At 35.2% G+C, this 12,831-nt stretch overlaps 1 long non-coding RNA gene across 2 annotated transcripts in view; it reads left to right on the forward strand.

Annotated features, from left to right (window-relative positions):
* The window catches only part of LOC147918075 (uncharacterized), a 200,088-nt gene that overhangs the window by 112,896 nt on the left and 74,361 nt on the right, over positions 1-12,831 (forward strand). The window lies entirely within an intron of this gene.

Genomic DNA, 12,831 nt, shown 5'->3' on the forward strand with positions numbered 1-12,831 from the left:
TCTATAGAGTAGAGATTAAAAAAGCATTTACCTTTTGGTCTTGTGATAGATCAAGTGTTTAGAATAGTGTGTGGCACTTAGGGAAGATTTGATAAATGTTAAATATCATCATCATTATTATCACTATTCTAAATTATTCCCATATAACTGAGCAGAATCTAACACACTGGAGACTGATTCTGCATTCTATGTTATGTACTGTCGGAATTAATTTAACAACTCTTTATTGCTTACTTCCATTGTTTGAGACTCTGTGCTAAATGTTGAAATAACAACAGTGAACGGGATAGACACTGTCTTACTCTCTTCAAGACAGTCTTGCTGGGGACATACGCAATTAAGCGAGTTGAAAGGGAAAAACAAATACCTTAAAACAGTCAAATGTGGATAAATGTGCTTTAAGAATTAGGTCTTTACAAGCAGTAATTTCAGAGATTTGGACTGATATTTGTAAAGCTAAAGAAGCTTTCATTAAGAGGTAGAAGTCTCAGTAACTGCCCATTTCTTAATCTAATTAAGTCTAAGAAAACATAATTTGAAAAAGTGGCTAGAGGGTAATGAATTATGATAGGAAAAAGAAGGCACTATGGAAGAAACTAATAGGAGCCAAAAAAATGTTCTGGGAAGAGAGAGTATCGTACGGACAACCCCAAAGAAAGAAGAAGAAAACTATATTCTTTTAATTGTTTTGTAGACCTATCATACGAATACTACACCAAAATATACCCTTTAAAACCAATGATTTATTAAGGAAATGGAAAGATTGATTAGTAAGACTAAAGAACTTGGGTAGATAAACAGTAAGATGGGATAACTGTTATTTAAGCTGCATTTGACAAAAACAGGAAAACAATTTGAAAAAAAAATGAGAGTAAAAATTGTAATTTGGTATTAGGAATATCAAAATAGTGTTTTATCCCCCAATTTTTTCCATAAACTCCAATATTATGAGGAATACTATACGACATTAGTGTAAAATATATTTTCTCTCTTCATTCTCACTCCCATCACTCCATAAAAGAAAATGCCAGGCGTGGTCATTATCTGAAGAAATGACAGAGAAAAGACGATGAATCAATTCATGAAATTCACCAGATAAAGGCCTTGGACATAAACACAGTAGAAATTGAAAAGGTCACATACCTCATTTTAGAGAAGACTCTTTACCTTGACCAGTACTGTCAGTAAACACCATGTTTCTTTTGGAGAACATTGTTTTTGTCTCCTTTCCTTCTCTTCCACCCTACTTCATGAGGAGAATGGAGAATATTGTACTAGTAAACCTCAAAGTCATCTAGAAGATAATTTCAATATTCAAAAAGTGTATAGCTGATCTGTAGTCTATTTAAAACCTACCCTTAACAAAAAAACCTGGCAGGAGCCGGCCCCGTGGCTTAGCGGTTAAGTGCACGTGCTTGACTACTGGCGGCTCAGGTTCCGATCCCGGGCGCGCACCGACGCACCGCTTCTCCAGCCATGCTGAGTCCGCGTCCCACATACAGCAACTAGAAGGATGTGCAACTTTGACATACAACTATCTACTGGGGCTTTGGGGAGAAAGAGGGAAAACAAGGAGCAGGACTGGCAATAGATGTTAGTTCAGAGCCGGTCTTCCTCAGCCAAAAGAGGAGGATCGGCATGGATGTTAGCTCAGGGCTGATCTTCCTCACACACACAAAAAAACACACAAAACAAAAAACCTGGAAAAAAACTAAATATAATGTGTCAAATGTAAGTGCACTTAAGACGTCGTTGTAGTCCTTCCTGTTAACATTTAACCTCCTGGTGTTTGGATAACTTATTCATTAATCCGTTAGCTCCCTTTCCAGCAGGATTTGCCTATGAATTTTTTAACAGGGGCCAAACCTCCAGATGTCTTCCTCCTCCAACTAACTTCTTATCATTTCTTTTCTACCAGGCTTAACTGCTCACCTCTTATTTCCCATAGTGAATTTTTTTTTTTTTTAAGATTTTATTTATTTATTTTTTTCCCCCCGAAAGCCCAAGTAGATAGTTATATGTCATAGCTGCACATCCTTCTAGTTGCTGTATGTGGGACACGGCCTCAGCATGGCCGGAGAAGCGGTGCGTCAGTGCGCGCCCGGGATCCGAACCCGGGCCGCCAGCAGCGGAGCGCGCGCACTTAACCGCTAAGCCATGGGGCCGGCCCTCCCATAGTGAATTAGTTAACATCTAAGAGAGCCCAGTCTGCATAACTCTCCAACTAAATATGACATCATTCTGAAAGTTCAGTACTCTTTAGAACTATAAAAATATTTTAAGCTCTGTACACGATGTATCATAGCCTCATATTTACTTATATTTTGCCTCCATTCCAATAATCATATGTTTCAAGGTATTAAGTAGAGTAAAATAGTCTCTTAACACCCATCTGTAATTCTGGTTCCTTTTATGTTCAAATCCCCTAAATAGGCTCACATGTACTTTTCATAACATCCTAGAGAAGATCTAAGGAAGAACTATGAAATCAAAGACCAATTACCTGACTCTTATGTGAGTCATTTTGCCCTCTACAGTGACTATCACTTAATTTTACTGTCTAGTGTCGTGATCTGCCTTTGAGTATTATGTATAGTGTCTAGCATATTTTGTCACTTTTTAAATAATATTTGTGATTATTGTTATTATTGTTAGCTCCCTGGGTCTATGTAAAACTAGTTCTTAGCTTGATGATATGGCAACAGTTTTAGCTATAACTTTTATCTCTTGCATTCACGTAAAGAGAATATTTTAAACAAACACTTTTGACCATTAATAATGTCGTGTGTGTGTGTGTGCGTGTGCGTGTGTGTATGGAGCGAGAGTGAGAGTTTAATCTAGGCGTTAACCCTAGGGTCTTGGAAAAGTTCCCATTTGAGTAATTGAATTTTTATTAACTCACTTCCTCTTGCAGGTATTCTCCATTTAGTGCAGTACACTGTTCTGTATTATTTCTAGCTGTTAAGCTGTTGCTAAATTTCTCCCTGCGGTGACTACATTTCATCAACGAATAAAGCATTAATGGATAAATGAAATCGTTTTATTTTAGTAAGTGTGCTTTGGAATCCTCCCTTATTTTAAAACAGATACTGGAAAAGAAAAGAAAGATGATAGCAATATTGGTAGAGGAAATCAAGATGTTTGGAGAATTCCTATTGTTTGAAAAATAGTCTATATTTTATTTCAATATCATCCCCTAATTCTGTTAGGTTTTTGTTCCAGAAAACAATGGAAGTGAATGGTTTTACTCTTTTATAGGTGATCTATTTAGAGAGTCTGTGGGAAACAGTAGAATGGGCTTCAAAAATGAAATGTAGTAGGAGATAGATATGGCTGTTTGTTTTTTGTCCTCTGAATAATGGCTGGTGACAACACAGATGTTAAACACGAAATATTACAGGGATTAATTCATAGTGCTCTAGTTTGCATCCAAGGTCATGCGCAGTGCAAACAATAAGTTACAGCCAGGCAGTCTGTACTGGCAATTAGGGACCACCTAGGGTGGGGGTGAGGCTGAAGGTGGTTCCAACCCTAGGAGGTCTGCAGTCACTTCAGTGTACCTCCTTGGAATGCCTTCATGTTCATATAAATGAAACAAACGTGAATTTTCTCCCCTTTAGGGAACAAACAATCCGTGGCTCAGATCCTGCAGCCTAAGCATTTCCTTTTTCAGAATTGCAACTGAATCTCCACTAAACAGCAATTAGCATTTTAATAGTATTAATAACACTCGTGATTTTAGCAATCTGAAGCTTTCTGCTTTTTATTGATGTCTTTTGTTGCAGTTTTGTCTAATAGTGTGCCCAGGGTAGCAAAACATAACCAATTAGAACATTTGCCAAACAGCAAGGAATCTGGATAGTTTCAATGCTACTCAACTAAACATAAAAATGCTTGTATGAAAACAACATTTCCAGCCAACACGACTAGGCGATATACTGGAAATATAAATTGGGCAGTTCCCTTACCTTACTATTCTGCATCAAAATTAAAGTGACTTGATCAATGTTGCATAACTAGTGTCAGATGAGAAAAATCAATACTGGCAGTCTATAGAGTCCCCCGAAGCCTAAACTCCTTATTCTACAGAAAGCATAAACATACAGAAAACTGGAGAGTTTTAGTTTAAAACCAGGTTGCACTATTTGTCTGGGAAGACTTCTTTAAATCTAATTTTAATTAATTTTCCTTATTTTATATTCTCTTAACACCTTGCATTTTTCTTTCTATTAACTCAGTATACCTATTTACATAATGATAATAAAGTAACTAACATTCATTGATCCCTTACTAGATGCTAGGCTTTAAGTCAAAAACTTAATGTGATTTAAATCTTGTAACCTTCACAACAATCTTTATTCTGGGGTCTATCATCATTTTTTTTTATTAAAGACACGAAAGCTTAGAGAGGTAATTAGTCCAAGGTCAAAAAGCTAGTAAATAATAGAGCAAGGATTTGAACCCAAGTTCCTCTGCCTTCAGAGTCCATATCTGACATTACATTGCCTCCCTTGTATAATTTTTTAGGTGGCGCTAGGAGAGTGTTGGTTTTATTTTGTTTTTGTGGAACGTCTACCTCAGTGACTAGACTCTAAGATCTATGAGGGTAAGAATTGTTTCTATTTGTTTTACTCTTTTCTCTCTATATTAGCATGGTGCTTGGTACATAGAAAGGGATTGATAGATCTTTCTTGAATGAATGAACGAGTCTGGGTAGATGTGCTTTGTCTACTCAGATTGCCATGTGGCTTTTGTTTTCTGGCTTAGTGTCATTTAGGCCCTCTGAGTTCCTGATTCCTAAGGGAAGCATACAGAAGTTCGAGCAATTACAGGTACTCCATCTTCTTGCTGACATTCATTTTCCTCTAGGTTTGTGTGTTTATACACGTGAATAACCTTATATCCTGTATTGGTTCCAAAAAGAAGTTTTAAATGATTACGCCCCTTGGTAGTCTCTCTCTCTTGTGCTGGTGCATGCACACGCCCCTGTGTTTGCTGGGAAGGAAATAGGAGTTATGAGGAATGGTGTTGGAGCACTTTAGTGCTCCTCTTACCCAATCTGACCTAATTTAGCTAAGAATATTATTATATTAAGTCATTAGACTATTAGAAAGCAATGATATTCTACTGTAAATATGAAAAACTATAAATATATATATATATATTTTTTTTTTTTACATGATGGGATAGCCAGATGAGTAATAGCATTGGAATAATTTACCCAAGAAAATTCAGGAAATAGAGGAATAGATGATTAATTGTGGAAGGCAAGGACTTTCCCAAATGGCAGAATAAATTCTTAGGACCTTATACCCTTTGATAGCTATGCTTCTCAAATTTAAGTATGAGAAACACCTGGAGAGCTTGTTAAAACACAAATTGTAGGGCCCCATAGGCCAAAGATTTTGATTCAATCTGGGATGGGAGTTGAGAATTTGCATTTCTAACAAGTTCCCAGGTGATGTTGCAAGGCTACACTTTAAGTAGCACTGAACTAGAGTATATTAGAGCGACTGTAGGTCTGAAATCAGATAACAAGAGAAGAGGCACAGAAATGCTTCTCATTCTCTGCTACCTGGTGCCTCAGCCTCAGGGGATCAAATATCTACTGCTAGATGCCTATCAAGCAGTGTGATACTCTTGTATGTCCCTTCCAAAGGGAAATGCAGCTCAGTTTTTAAAAAAGAGCATCTCTCTCCTATTCTTTCCTCTGATTCTGGATTTGAACATCTATATTGGCCCTCATGGAGTTTGACTCAATCATACTACCATGATTTTCTCCTATAACACCAATACTCTGGTTTCCTTCTTCTAAGGTTGATGGTCCACAGTCGTGGTTGGGAGCATGGTTGGAGAAGCAGGTTGCCTGGGATCAAACCCACCTCTGCTCTGTTCTAGCTTTCTAGCTTTTTGACCTTGGGAAAGTTGCTTAATCTCTCTTTTTCCTCAATAATAAGATAGGGAGAATAATTGTATCTATCTCATGGTATTGTTAATACACATTAAACACGAAACGAATATGCTTTTATTATCTTAGCAAATGGCTGTTTAATCTTTTTATTCAGTTTCTTATTCATGGTGATTGCACTTGCTAAACCCTTGACTCAGCCAACCATGACCCCCTCTTTGAGTTTCCAGGCTTTCTCTTATTTTTGCCTTTGTAAATTATATTATTGGGAACTTTAGGCAGAAATGACATTTCAATCCATAGCCAAGTATATGCTTGTATTTGAGGTCTGAAAATTCTAATGCAGTCCTTCACTAGACTGTAACTTATAGTCCAAAGATTCAAATTAAAACAAAAGCAAACAAAGGTGATGTCACTCCGTGTTGATTCAATCTGTATAGGGAAAAAAGGGAAACCTAGTTCCTGTAATTTCCTTAGTATAACCACATCATAGCATTTACTTCTTAGCATTGATACTACTGATGTATTGAATCCTCCACTTGACAGGAAGCTCTTTCATGGAAAAAAACGATGGTTTCTTTATCATTGTATCCCTTGTGCACAGAATTTAGCCCACTGTAGATGCTAAATCTGTTTATTTAGTCAAATCAAACTCCTTCCTTGAAAGTCAACTTGTATTCTAATACTGTTTTAACATGAGATTTGAGCACCCCCAAACTTCAAGTGAAAACATGGTGGGAAAGAAAGGATGAATTCCCTTTTAGGTTCAAATTTCCTGTGTTTTATGTAAAAACTTAAATGGCTTATTACTTTAAAAAATATTGAGCTATTTACAATAAGTACCATGAATATGAAAATCAAAAACAATTTCCTTGCCCATTCAGCTTTTGATACAAGCTTTCCTCTTTCTTCTTTGATCCACTAAGGTCTCCTTAATGAGCTCACACATACTTCTGTTGTTGTTATATGAAGTACTAGGCATTCTACGTTTCACACACTTTATATCTAGCTGTTTCTAGCTAGGGAGCTCATTAACAGTTACTTTTTGTTGTAAATAAACTGCCCCATGAGATATAAGAACACTCCAATTCACAAGTACACATTCTTCTAAGAGGTCGCTTAACTTTCCAAGTCAATTATAGAATATTAACAATTCTCTGCTTCTGAAGATTATTTTTTCAGGTATGGAGTTGTAACTGTTTAAGGCGTGACCAGACATGCAGGCTCTATCACTCAGGTCTGTCTGAAAAGGCAGGGTTAAATTAGTTTCAAACGAGATGCAAGTTATCAAGGGAAATACCTCACAGTTATTTTGACTGCTGTAGCATCAATATTCAAAATAATATCTGGAAATGATGAAAAAATAACAGTAATGAAATTATCCTTTTTTATTAAGTTAATGCAATGATTGTGAGAAGTGCAAGATTGACAGTCCAGGCATCTGAAGTATTCTTTTCAAAGAACAGATATCATATTCATAGCAGATAGGAGAATTTCCTCTCTCTTTACAGTAAGTCTCAGTCCGTTTAAGACTGAAGAGATGAGAATGGTGCTGATCTTGGGATAGTGTTGTCACATATTAATATGAATACTCATAAAATTATTGATAACAAATGTGGTAAGTAGTGTAGACTCAGACCTAGGCATGGTCCAAACACATTAATACCTGCATTCTGAATTGGTCCACATTTCCAGAGGGTCATAAATGTGAGCCATTTCAACTGTAGACTTAAGAACAACATAAAATAAGCCTCACCAATTTCAGTCTCTCTTAGATAGAAAAGAGATAGAGGTGAAGGGGAACCTTGATTACATTTATCCAGCAATGTGGGGAGGTGCAAAATTTGTTTAAAGTTTCCAATCCCCTCAGCTACTCAGGGTAGCGTATTTTGACTAGTGTGACTCTAAAACTTCAAGCAATGTTGGAATTAATATTAAAAAAGTTCTTATGCCTCAGGGAATATGACTCACCTAATAAAATTCATTTATAATACAATTGAAATATTACTCTTTAACTAGAAACTAAACAGACTTAGGACATTGTTATTATTTTTAATGTCATTCTTAGAATGTTGAATAATGCTTCAGTAAAAAACATTTGAATCTTACAAAAGCATATCACACGATATGGTGTTGTAAGCCACGTGTTCTACAATTAGTTGATGTTTTACCCGAGATTTTATTAACTTTGAGTGTTGCTTGCAATAATTTGTTTTAAATTTACAACATTCACAGAGTAGTGCTGAGTGCTTTGGAGAGTGCTCACAAAATGTTAATTGTAAATTGACACCCCCACGCCAAATGCTGCCATTTTTACTTCAAACTGCAACTCTATACTGCTCATTTAAGTAGTTTTAGTTTAGGTTCTAAATGAATGATGTCTTTGAGAAAACGGAGAACAAGGGTCTTGCTCCTTTAAAAACGTAGCCCAGAGATAGGGACTCCACATACAGTTATAGGGACCAGGTCAGAATCTGGCCCAAGCGGCAAATCTGTTCCTTTGCAAGGGGAAGAAAGATAGTATTACACTTTAGACTTGTGATGCCTATGAAAACTCACACACCAGAATACCTTTATGGGTATATGTGAGTGTAAAGTCTATCAGGAGATAAGGCAATAATTTGGGGTTATTTCTTTCTGGAAAAGCAATCATTCTCTGTTGTTGCTTTCTACAGTTTTCCTATAGTGAAAGTATCTCTTGGACTTTTTATTGGATAGCCAATCAAGGGATCTATGATTCCTTTATATAATGTATTTTCCCACCTACAATTTCCAGTTTCTAGCACAAGGAGGAAAGGTTCAAAACCTGCATAACTATGATATTCCTCTGTTAAAAGCACCAGTGTGGTGAAAGCCTGATGTCTGTTGAAATTTGTTGGTGTCAGTGCTCAACTAATTGTTAAATATTTTGAAAATCATTCTTGTAATATAACCATGAGAATTCCTAGGCAGAGCAGGGAGGCCACAGCATTGCTCTTGTTAAAGAGTATGCGGTAAAGAGAAAAAGAAAGTTAAAAATTATCCCAAAGTATAATTTGCACAGCTCTAGAGTTGACATGAAACAGAGTGATGGTTAGTGCTCCAGCAAGGCCTGGACTCTACCACGCATTAGAATCTGTATCACACACACACAAAATCTGCAGTCTCTCTCAAATGCAGAACAATTGACAAGAAACCTAAAGACTAAGAACATGGAAAATAAGAACATCCTCTAATTTTTCCTGTTGGTCAAGATCATTGCACTGGAGATAATGAAGCTGGCTTGTTAACAGATCCATCACATAATCACATCACTAATTTACCTTTTTTATTACCAAAAATGAGTCCAGTAGGACGAAGCATTAACTGAAAACTTCTTGAATAGATTGAAGAGTCATACATTTGACATGAGCTTTATCAAAGATCAAGATCTGGGCCAGCTCTGATGGCCTAGTGGTTCAAGTTTGGCGCTCTCACCTCTTCAGTGGCCCGGGTTCGTTTCCCAGTCATGGAACCACATCACTCATCTTTCAGTTGCCATGCTGTGGTGGTGGCTCACATAGAAGAACTAGAATGAGTTACAACTAGGTTATACAACCATGCACTGGGGCTCTGGGGAGAGAGAGAAAAAAGAAGATTGGCACCAGATGTTAGCCCAGGGCAAATCTTTCCCTACAAAAAAAAAAAAAAAAATCAAGATTTATATAATAAAATGGTTACAGATTCTATTCATCCAAAAGCTCTTCTAATTTAGCCTTTTTTAAATTTTCAGAAATGAAGAAGTTAATAAAATATTTAGTTTTCTGTAAAATATTTGTACCGTCTTTAAAATGTTTTAAAGCAGTGGATAAATGAAATCTTTGTTAAGAGCAACGGTGCACAGATTTTAATATATTAAACAATATATTTTGTAAATTCATGAGTAAAATAAACATTTTCTTTAATGATTATAGAGTTTATTTGATATAGTAATATTAATATCGTGTTTGCCATTGAAAGGGAAATGATAATAAGCCATGGTCAAAAGCGTATCATACAAGTTTTTACTGGTCCCAGATAAATATTATTCAGGCATCACCAATTGAGGATGAAAACATTATTTTTCTTGCCTGATTTTTTAGAACAGTCAATATCTTAAAGTACAGTAACTATTGTTTTATTTGTGGTATAAGGGATAAAAAATTATTGAAATTCTAATCATCATTCTGATACTCTTAATTTTTTAATCTCTTAATGTTTTAGTTTCTTTGTTGATCTGGTGGAATTTAAAAAAAATGCCATGCACATATTGACAACAAGTAAATTAATTATTTATTGTTTAGAGAGAGCTTTGAATCATTATGAACCTCTAAAGTATTAGGACTTATTGCTAAAATGTCATTCACTAAATGAAAGCAAGTGATAAATGTTGAGTCACAATGGACTCAATACTAAACTATTTTTTCAACATGAAAGAATAAGTTTGTCTATTATTTTGATCAAAGTATTGTTTTCATAATGGTCTCTTTTATATTTCCTTGTCTCATTTGAGCTTTGAAATTTTAAAAATCTTCAATTCTTCACTTGGAATTATATTATTTCTCAAATGAGAAAAAACGATGATAATATTAACATATAGAGATAATCATCAGCAGGCAACCTTGGTACTTATTTTACTAATGTGACAAAGAGCCAAAGTTCCTTAAATCTGAATGAGTCTTTCCAACCCATGTTCTCTTATGGTGAGTAGAGTAGAATTTTTAGAAGCAGACAGATCACAGAAAGAAATATCAAAAGCCAAGGTGATGTCAAATCAATGCCTAGGTTGAGTTGATTTTTGCTATATTTGGATTCAGCATTGATCTAATCTAGAAAGTGCTGAGCTCACTATGAAATCCAAACAATGTGCTTTTTATGTAGTGGTATGTTTGTTAATAAATAGAACACAACCTATCAGAAGGCAAAATAAAATACCATCAAAATAAATATAAATAAAAAAGTATCTTCTTCAGTATTTAAAGAGAGTAGAAAAATCACTGTTTTTTTCTCTGTTATCTGTGTATAGTGGTTATCACTGAGGACTTGAGCAATCACCTTCTTAAAAAAAGAATCATCATGTCTTTCTTGTCCTTCTTAGTCCCCAAGTCTGTATTTTACATTATTCTTTACCACATTTTAGACCTCTAAGATATTTGATTCCCTTTAGTAGAAAAATCTTATAAAGATGGAAACATGTTGATTTGTTTTAGATTTTATTGCAAACTATCGCTATGCGATAGAAGGTACTGTAGCCAGTCCCTCTTTCTCCTTCATGCACAAGTGTTGTATAAGGTTGGATTTTGATCTTAGGTACAGATAATGAACAGTTTTCATAGTTAGTTTTTAGCTCGTGGGCAAGTACGACGAGTTTACTGTTTGGTGGTGAGGATACTAACAGCACAGATAGTTCACTTATTTTGGTAGCTTTTTTCTATAGAAAAAATCACCTGGTAGGTCTTACACCTCCTAGTTGTGCAAAGATTCTTTGGGCACTAATCTGTTTTTGTTTTGGGACATGTCAATTACCTGAAATACATTTATCTTATGGCAACCAGAAGCAAAATAATGAAAAAAATATGCATAGAGTTGGAAAATCACTGTTTGTAGCTCTAGTAAAAATGTCTGTGAAAACAAAAATATGAATGTGTAACCCATTTAGTAAATAACTTTTATCTCCTTTCCCTCCTGTACAAGGAATTCAGTAACATAAGGATAGATTTTGAATATAGAATTGAATTTTTTTGATAAGTCCATTAGTCATTAATAATCATTTGCATGTTATAACAGATGTAATAAACCCAATTTTGATATATTTTATACTTTCCTAAAAAGGTTATTTATATGAGCAACTAAAACTAAGCCTTAACATAACTGGCCTTAGTTTCATGAATTAATGTGAATACTCTTTTTGAGTAAGGGCACTAAGAATGAAGATAGATAAGTAGATAGATTTATTGATTAGATACATCAATCAATATCTCTTTCCCACTTCTATTTAATATGAAACTCAGTTTTTTTTACGTAGGTCAGAATATCCTGCATTTTACAGGATGGGAAATTGAAAAAAAAGAAGTGGCAAAAAATCTGTCCAATTTTAAGGATAATTCCATCTCCTCTACTAAAGACTTGCATTCATTTCAACACAAGACCGACTCATGAGTAACAATTAGTATTAAATACAGTCCAGTTTTATTTTGGTGCAGGGTTTCCATGACCCAAGCCTCTTGTAGTTCTACTATCCTGGTGACAACTTCTCAGGTGTTATAAATACATCAAAGTTCACAGAGAAGAAATCTATTAAGTTATGAAAGGCCATTGTAACATCTTCCAAGAGGTAATGGAAAAACCAAAGCGCTATTAGAACAAAGCATGAGTATGGCCCTTAGAGTAGTAAATATACAACCCTGAGGCCTGGGAATCCTATGGGTCTTATGATGTCTCTGGACACCAGATCATACCCCTGGGAGCAGTCTTGCTTCTGTGTGGTATGATTTTGACAAATGAAACTTCACATTCCTCTCAAACAAGTAGTCTTTTCAAGGATTAAAATGTTTAGTGGAATAAGTAGGAAAAGAAAATCATTTTCACAGAGAGATGGTAATGAATCAACATCAGAGTATGTGATATTTGGAGTTGATTATGGAAGTTAGATCATTGTTGATTCAGGTAGATGATAAAAGAGGAATCAAGAAAAGGAAATAGAGTAGCCTTGTCCAAAATATTTTTACATAATCTTTTAGCAGCACAATGAATGTGTGATTCACAGAATTTAGTAAAAACGCAGAGATTTCACGACAAACTCAACTTTGATAATGAAATTAAAACTCTGGATTTAAGAAGCTGCAAGATTTTAAAAATTTCCATACTATTGGTTAAATATTCAGAAATGTGCCAAGAAGTGACAATGAGATAGTTTTCATTAATTG

Source organism: Ceratotherium simum, chromosome 2 (genome assembly GCF_057802395.1).
Source record: "Ceratotherium simum simum isolate JZ-2026a chromosome 2, ASM5780239v1, whole genome shotgun sequence".
NCBI lineage: Eukaryota > Metazoa > Chordata > Mammalia > Perissodactyla > Rhinocerotidae > Ceratotherium > Ceratotherium simum.